Here is an 8251-nt window from a genome sequence, read left to right as displayed (position 1 = left end):
GGAAGGTGCACGTGCCCGTCGACCTGGGACCGGACCGCAGCGACGCACGGATGCACGCCAAGACCGTAGGATCCTACGCAGTGCCGTAGGGGACCGCACCGCCACTTCCCAGCAAATTAGGGACACTGTTGCTCCTGAGGTATCGGCGAGGACCATTCGCAACCGTCTCCATGAAGCTGGGCTACGGTCCCGCACACCGTTAGGCCGTCTTCCGCTCACGCCCCAACATCGTGCAGCCCGCCTCCAGTGGTGTCGCGACAGGCGTGAATGGAGGGACGAATGGAGACGTGTCATCTTCAGCGATGAGAGTCGCTTCTGCCTTGGTGCCAATGATGGTCGTATGCGTGTTTGGCACCGCGCAGGTGAGCGCCACAATCAGGACTGCATACGACCGAGGCACACAGGGCCAACACCCGGCATCATGGTGTGGGGAGCGATCTCCTACACTGGCCGTACACCACTGGTGATCGTCGAGGGGACACTGAATAGTGCACGGTACATCCAAACTGCCATCGAACCCATCGTTCTACCATTCCTAGACAGGCAAGGGAACTTGCTGTTCCAACAGGACAATGCATGTCCGCATGTATCCCGTGCCACCCAACGTGCTCTAGAAGGTGTAAGTCAACTACCCTGGCCAGCAAGATCTCCGGATCTGTCCCCCATTGAGCATGTTTGGGACTGGATGAAGCGTCATCTCACGCGGTCTGCACGTCCAGCACGAACGCTGGTCCAACTGAGGCGCCAGGTGGAATGGCATGGCAAGCCGTTCCACAGGACTACATCCAGCATCTCTACGATCGTCTCCATGGGAGAATAGCAGCCTGCATTGCTGCGAAAGGTGGATATACACTGTACTAGTGCCGACATTGTGCATGCTCTGTTGCCTGTGTCTATGTGCCTGTGGTTCTGTCAGTGTGATCATGTGATGTATCTGACCCCAGGAATGTGTCAATAAAGTTTCCCCTTCCTGGGACAATGAATTCACGGTGTTCTTATTTCAATTTCCAGGAGTGTATATACAGCTTTGGAGTACAGCATTGACAAAGCTGGTTCAACATAAGATCAACAGATGTCAGGAGCGTGCATTCATGCTACAATTAAAATTGACAATGGCATGCTTTAGGCATTCAATTACTTGATGAAAACCATTAATAAATGTCCACTGAAAGGGAGAGTTAGCAATTTTTGTTTAGAAAATATTAGTTGTCGCACTCAACTGAAGATATAATAAATTGCTGTATGCATATCACTATCATGCAGAAGTAGAATCATATTGGTGGTACAAACACATCATCTTTAGGCAACATGTAGGTTGCCTAGCTGTATTCCTGTTGTTACCATGGTTAGTTAGCTTAAACATTGGAGATAATGTACATGTAATCTTTGAGTCACCTGAAATAGTGTCAGTTACATACGTCAGATGTTGCGCTTATGACTGCAAGTCCGTATAGTGAGTAGAGACTTGGTATTGGGAAGAAGGGCAACATTAACTATGGGCTACATGGCTTACCTTCCACACCAGTGTGACATCCTTTGCAGGGACACACCAAATTTTCCTAGAACGAAGCACAAGAAAGATCTTCCCTTGTCCTTAAGGAGGCACTAACATCTCCTCCAGTCTAGCATTGTATGATGAGACTGCAGACATAGAACTTAAAACCAAAATTAACTGTTTTGAATATGGTCAGTTATAACACAAATTCATGAAGGTTCTGAAAAGATGATAGCTTATGTTTCCTGAGCACTCTCCAAGTTCAAGATGAACCAGTCTACAATTGAAAAAGAGTGCCTTGCAATTCAAAATGCTCAAATCTGTGTGAATTACTAAGGGACCAAACTGCTGAGGTCATCGGTCCCTAGACTTACACACTACTTAAACTAACTTATGCTAAGAACAACACACACACCCATGTCTGAGGGAGGACTTGAACCTCCAGTGGGAGGGACCACGCAATCAGTGGCATGGCGCCTCTAACCGCGCAGCCTCTCTGCGCTGCCTGCTTTGTGATTGTTTGGGCCATTAACAAGTTATGTCCATATTTATTTGGCATATCTTTCACTGTCATGACAGACCACTGTTCTCTATGTTGTCTGACTAGACTGAAGGATCTGTTGGGTCAACTGGCAAAATGAGCAATGAGGCTTCACGGTTAAGAAGGTGCAGTGATATACAAAAGTGCTTGCAAACATTCAAATGCTGACTGCCTGTAAAGGAAACCTGAGGCAGAAAACAGAAGTGGTGATGAAATCTCAGTCATTGCTTCATTGCTCTGTTGCTGAACAGAGGAAAGATCCAGCATTGCTGTAAACCAAAGAAGCCTTGAAAAACAAGCAACAAACCATAGGAGAATTCCAATTAATTTATGAAGCATAGTGTATGAGAAATCATGGTTCGTTGGGGCGGAAATGGTTGCTTGTCATCCCATCTCATCTACAACCAGCTATCCTGAAGCATTTCCATGACACTCCAACATCTGGTCACCTGGGATTTGTAGACAGACAGAATCAGACACAAGTTTCTCTGGCCAGGTCTGTACCGATCCATTAGACACTGTGTATGCCACTGTAAGGAATGCCAATGATGGAAGTACACACGAAAGTTATCTATGGAGGATGTGGTAACAATCCCACCTGCATCAGTGCCATTCCACCGAACTAGAATCGACCTCTTGGGGGGTGACTCCTGAAGTGACAAAAAAGGAATCAATGGATAATCGTCTGCACAGATTACCTCACCACTTCACAGTCACAAAAGCTGTGCCAACTACCAAAGCTCTGCAAATCCCGAAGTTCTTTGTAGGAGACATCATTTTGAAGCACAGGGCACCCATGTGATGATCTCTGATCATGTAAAAGATATCCAGTCGAGACTAGTATTAGAAGTAATTTTACCTGGCAACATCAGTCCCAGAATGACAACTGTCTACAATCCACAGATGAAGGGTTCTACAGAATGCTTTAATAAGACATTCACAGATGTGCTCTTGATATATGTTATGTTAAACAAAGAGAATGGGATACAATATAGCCTGACATTTACATACAACACAGCAAAGTAACACACAATACAGGCTTCACACTGTGCTTTTTGCTCCATGGTTGTGTGGCTAAAATGACAATGGATCCACTGTTCCCATTTCAACCAGACAAGGACTACACCTTATCACCTGGACTGAAGATGCAAGGTAGCTGGCTCACATATGAACCCTTGGCATCCAGGAGAAAGACCCTAGAGCGCTATAATGCCAAGCAATAGCCCCCAAGATACAGCCTGGGAGAGCCGGTATGGATTTTTACACCTTTCAGAATGTGTGGCTATCAGAAAAGTTATGCCAAGCAATAGCCCCCAAGATACAGCCTGGGAGAGCCGGTATGGATTTTTACACCTTTCAGAATGTGTGGCTATCAGAAAAGTTACTAAAGCAACACTTTGTGCAGTATTGTATCCTTTGACGCTTGCCATATGTCACATATGAAGTTGGTTATGAGCCTTCATCACAACTAAAGTGCAGTAATGTCATCCACGTCCTCCGTATGAAACTCTACTACAGTCCTGAGGTGCAGGTCAATGGGGAGAGGTTCTAGGAAACTGAAGACCTGCTTGACGATTGTGAAGCTTTGACGGGAGAGCCCAAGTTCGATGGTGGTCATAGTGAAGAGGATTTAACAACACAACCAGTACACAAAGATCGGTCCACAAAGCCATATAGAGGACCACTGACAAGGTCTAGGTCGCAATTAGCTCCAGTGAGAATTCCTAAACAGTGGTTCAATATTTGTCCAGGCAAATGTGCATTGCTCTGAGTTGTGGTGCACACAGTGTAATGAAATTGTTAACAAGCTGACGTGCTGCAGGTTACCAATTCTAACTTGACCTCAAGCAATTATTTGTTACTCAGTATTTAACAGTTCTGGTAGGTTCTTGAAATATCTTATGTTTGTATATTCTGGAATATTCAGTGTATGTATAAATACCAGCATTCTGGAATATTCAAATTTTGTATAAATAGTTGCACTCTTCATCCAGTATGTAAATTCTGTTCTGGCTGTATGCTTGTGTTCAAATAAGCATACTTTTAGTGGGAAATGTATATCAATGATGACCCTGCTTTGATATATGGATTTGATTTTGGTTACAACATGAGAATATGCTTGTAAAATTAAATACTTTGTGAAACAATGTTGTTGTGAAGTATTTTCAAATTATAACACTGATTATCTGTAAGGTACAAATGGGTTAAAATTGCTACAGCCATACAAGCACTAAGATTAAATTTCAGTAACTAAAACGCTGTAAACAGCAGCATTTAAACTATTAATTTGAACAGCAATTAAATAACGAGATGTTATATATGTGCAACACTCACCAACAAAGCCCACTTATCTTGGCAGCAGGACAGTAACAAGACATAAAAAAGCTGATGTACAACTGGATATTCCTTTCAAGCAATACAACCTTTCAAGCAATTAATATGTCTTACATTTATGTTATATGTAGTTTGTCCATGGAATATGATACTGATTTCCCAGTTTTTTATGCAGAAATTCTAAGTATCTTTTTGCTTGGAATGTTTGCAGTGTCACAAGGCACTTGGAAACTCATTTAGTATTAAGCTACTTAACTGTCAGTTAAAAGTTCATCAATAATATTATGAAAATGACAGACTGCTACTCACCATAAAGATGACACATTGAGTTTCAGACAGGTCCAATGAAAAGACTGTTACACACTGAGCTTTTGGCCAAAGCCTTCTTCAGAAAGGAAACACACACACACTGACACAAGCAAACACACCTCACACATACCACCACTCTCTCCACCCTGAATGCGACTGTGTTGAATGGAAGTAGCAATCCAGGTTGGGACGGGATAGTGAAGTATGGTGGGGGGAGAGAGGTGAATGCTGCCTGGTGGAACCTTTCCATAATATTGTTGATATTCCAACCTGGAATTTCCATTGTTTGATTCTGCCTAACAGCTTTCCTTCCATCCCACAACCATTGAAGTTTTCCTTTGTTGCTATTCTCTAAAGCATTACTCTATTTACCTTTGATACTTTCTCTTCCTTAATGGGTTTTATCATTGCCTTCCAAAATGCACTCACACTGACATCTGAACCACATTGTATCAACAGTCTCATCTACATACAACACATGGCTAAGTGACTGTGCAGGTTGTTGGTGCCGTATCTCGTGCACCAATTTCTCCCCACTGATAATTATGAGGGTCTTTTAATGACCTCCCCATTATTTTCATGCTGCTTCCCATGAAGTGCATCCTTCATTGAGCCAAACAGACAGAAGTCAGAAGATGTGAGATCCGGGCTATAGGTTGGATGAGGAAGAACAGTCCAGTGAAGTTTTGTGAGCTCCTTTTGGATACATGTCCTTGTGTGAGGCCTTGCAATATCATGGAGAAGTTCATTTGCATTTTTATCAGATAAACATGTTGAAGTCATTTCTTCATTACAGGAATCACAGCTGTATGTGTACAGCCTGCATACAGGAGACCTGACAGGTTTGTGTGACCTTGTTGTGATTATGACAGACATCTCGGCCAAAGGCCCAGTATGCTTTTGTTCACTGCAAGGTCTCCATAGAAATTCTGCAAGCCCCTATGAATATCTGTGATGCCCTGGTTTCTGCCAAAAGAAATTCGATGACAGCTCTCCACTTGGAATGCATCTCCATTACAGACGCCATTTTGAAAGCTACATATAGTGCCGTTATCTATTGGAACTGCATGAAACTATAGTGGCTGAAGTGAGAATATTCCACACTGTCCCACAACAAATTCCACATTTTTTCAACAGAAACTGGCAGAGATAAAAAAAAAAGTGTTGCATTACTTACTGAACACCCCGTGTACACTTATTCCTATTGATCACATTTCTTCGCTCATCCTCAAGCATTTTCTCATGTTATTTCCCACACTTACCTGTGTCACACAAACTTGTGAAACTCAACCCAGTCAATCTCAACTCTCCACTCTCCTTCTCTCTCTTCCCTTATCCCAACATATGCATACTCCCACACCACATCCATTCCACCCATTCTCCCCCACATTTTTCTCTTTTTTTACCTATTTCTGCATATTTTTATGCATTTGTGCATATTTTTACCTACTTGTGCATATTTTTGTGCATCTGTGGGTATTTTTATGGATCTTCTTTTGTTACCCAGCTTCCTTCACAACCACCTAATGCCTTCATTTGTCCATTTCCTATGTCATTTCCTGTTTCCCCAACGGACTACTGCTCCATCCTACTGCATCTGTTCAGAAAAGTATCCATTTCCCTAGCTAAAACCAGTCTCACATCATGTTCCTTAATTCTGCCTAAACCATGGAATCCCCCCAATGGCCTAACTATAAAAATTGCTTTTCCTGGATACCACTCCTCCTTTCACAATGACCTTCATCTTTTCATATTCTGCCAGTCTCTGTGCCTCACAAATCTGGTACTGTAAAAACAAATCTCCATGTCACAGGCATCCCAGAACCACCTCTGCTCCCTACACAAGATACTGCTATAGTGCAATCTCTGCTACATACATCACATATCTGAAATTGAATCTCTTACACTATAGCACGTGGAAGAGCATTCCAGACACTAGCTCCATAAGTCATCCACCCTGCTGACATCCTACTGCCACCTTGAGGCACCACTGTCAAACTTCTATCCTACACACAGTGTTCCTCCTCATCAACTCCTCCCAACATCCAGACCCTGAATAACTGACCTTTCCAATTCGATGTATCCTCAAAACTCCCTACCAACACACCAAAAAATCCAGAGCTGAAACGATACCAGAACACTGTTGTCAACCTATCCAGCAAAATCCTCAGTCCCACATAAGTTTCGGTCCTATCCAAAGGCATTACCTTCAGCCCTACAACCAAATTTATCCATGTTGGACTTGTCAAAGATCTGTTAGTCTTCTCCCAATACCTGCAATAAAACACTTATTTGCCGCCAATTCCTCCAATCAAAGCCACTCTAATCACGACATTGAACTCTGCAACTCCCATTCATTCCATCATCCAACTGTGATCCTCTTTCCTCTTCTCCCACCTAACCACCCTCTGGTCACCTGCCAACTTGGCCTCACCTGCCTTCCAATGCTTGTCTTCAATGGCTGCTTCACAACTGGGGCCATCTGCATTTTTCCATCCACCACCAGCTTTTCTGAACTGCAAGAATGAGAGTTATCCTTACAACGTAGTCTCTCCTCTCGAAATCATCCTAGCCTCAATTTATGGTAACCTACTATTCCCACACCCTCCACCCAACAGTTTCTGCCCATTTGTCCTGTCACCTCCTCCCTATTCATGTCCCCTCAACCTTATTGTTTGCTGCTCTCTGCCAACATGCCCACCAGTCATTTTCCTTTCTCTGCTCATCTCCATTTTTGCTCCCGTCTCCCCTCCCTCTCCCGTAACCTCCTGATGCTGTGCCAGGCAGCCTTGTCTTGCCACCATCTAGACCCTGCGTGTTATGACAGACAGCACTCACTTCTCTCTTACCACCCATTCCAGGCTACCTCTACCCCTTCCCTACCCACTCAAGAGTGCTGCTTCTGTTTGACACAGCTGCATTCTGGTTGGAGACAGCAGTCATGTGTGCATGAAGTATGCTTCCTTGTGTGACGTATTTGTGTTTCCTTTTTGAAGAAGGCTTTGACAGAAAGCTGAATGTGTAACTGTCTTTTCATTGTGCCTCTCTCAAACTCAGTATGTCATCTTTATGAGGAGTAGCAATCTATCCTGATAATATTGTTGATATTCCAATCTAGACTTTCCACTGTTTTGACTTAGATAAAGCTTATGCAAGTTAACAAATCATGCTAAAACTATAAATTAATTATTATTTCCCCCCTTTTTCAGTATTTTACCTGGATAGACTGGCAGTATACTGAAAACACAATTACATTTGTGGATCTGTTGTATAAAAATGTACACGTCAGGTCAGCTATCATCACATAAGATCTCTGCAATTGAGTAATATGTAACCATGTGTAGCTGGTACGCCATCAAAAAAACACTTTAAGGGTAGTATTGTCTTTACTTTGTGTGCAATTCTGTATGAAAGGTGAGAGCATAAAAGATGTTACTCAAGACAATTTTACTGTCAATGGTAAGAATGAAAGTGTGGAGTAAGTTCTCACACAGGTCTGCAAACAGCACTCTCAAAGAGAATATACCCGCTGAAACTGGTAAATTGATGGTATTATTCCAGGGTGTATACAT

The sequence above is a fragment of the Schistocerca piceifrons genome, chromosome 1, assembly GCF_021461385.2.
Source record: "Schistocerca piceifrons isolate TAMUIC-IGC-003096 chromosome 1, iqSchPice1.1, whole genome shotgun sequence".
Classification (NCBI taxonomy): domain Eukaryota; kingdom Metazoa; phylum Arthropoda; class Insecta; order Orthoptera; family Acrididae; genus Schistocerca; species Schistocerca piceifrons.
The sequence above is the reverse complement of the archived record's forward strand: the minus strand, read 5'-3'. Positions refer to the sequence as shown.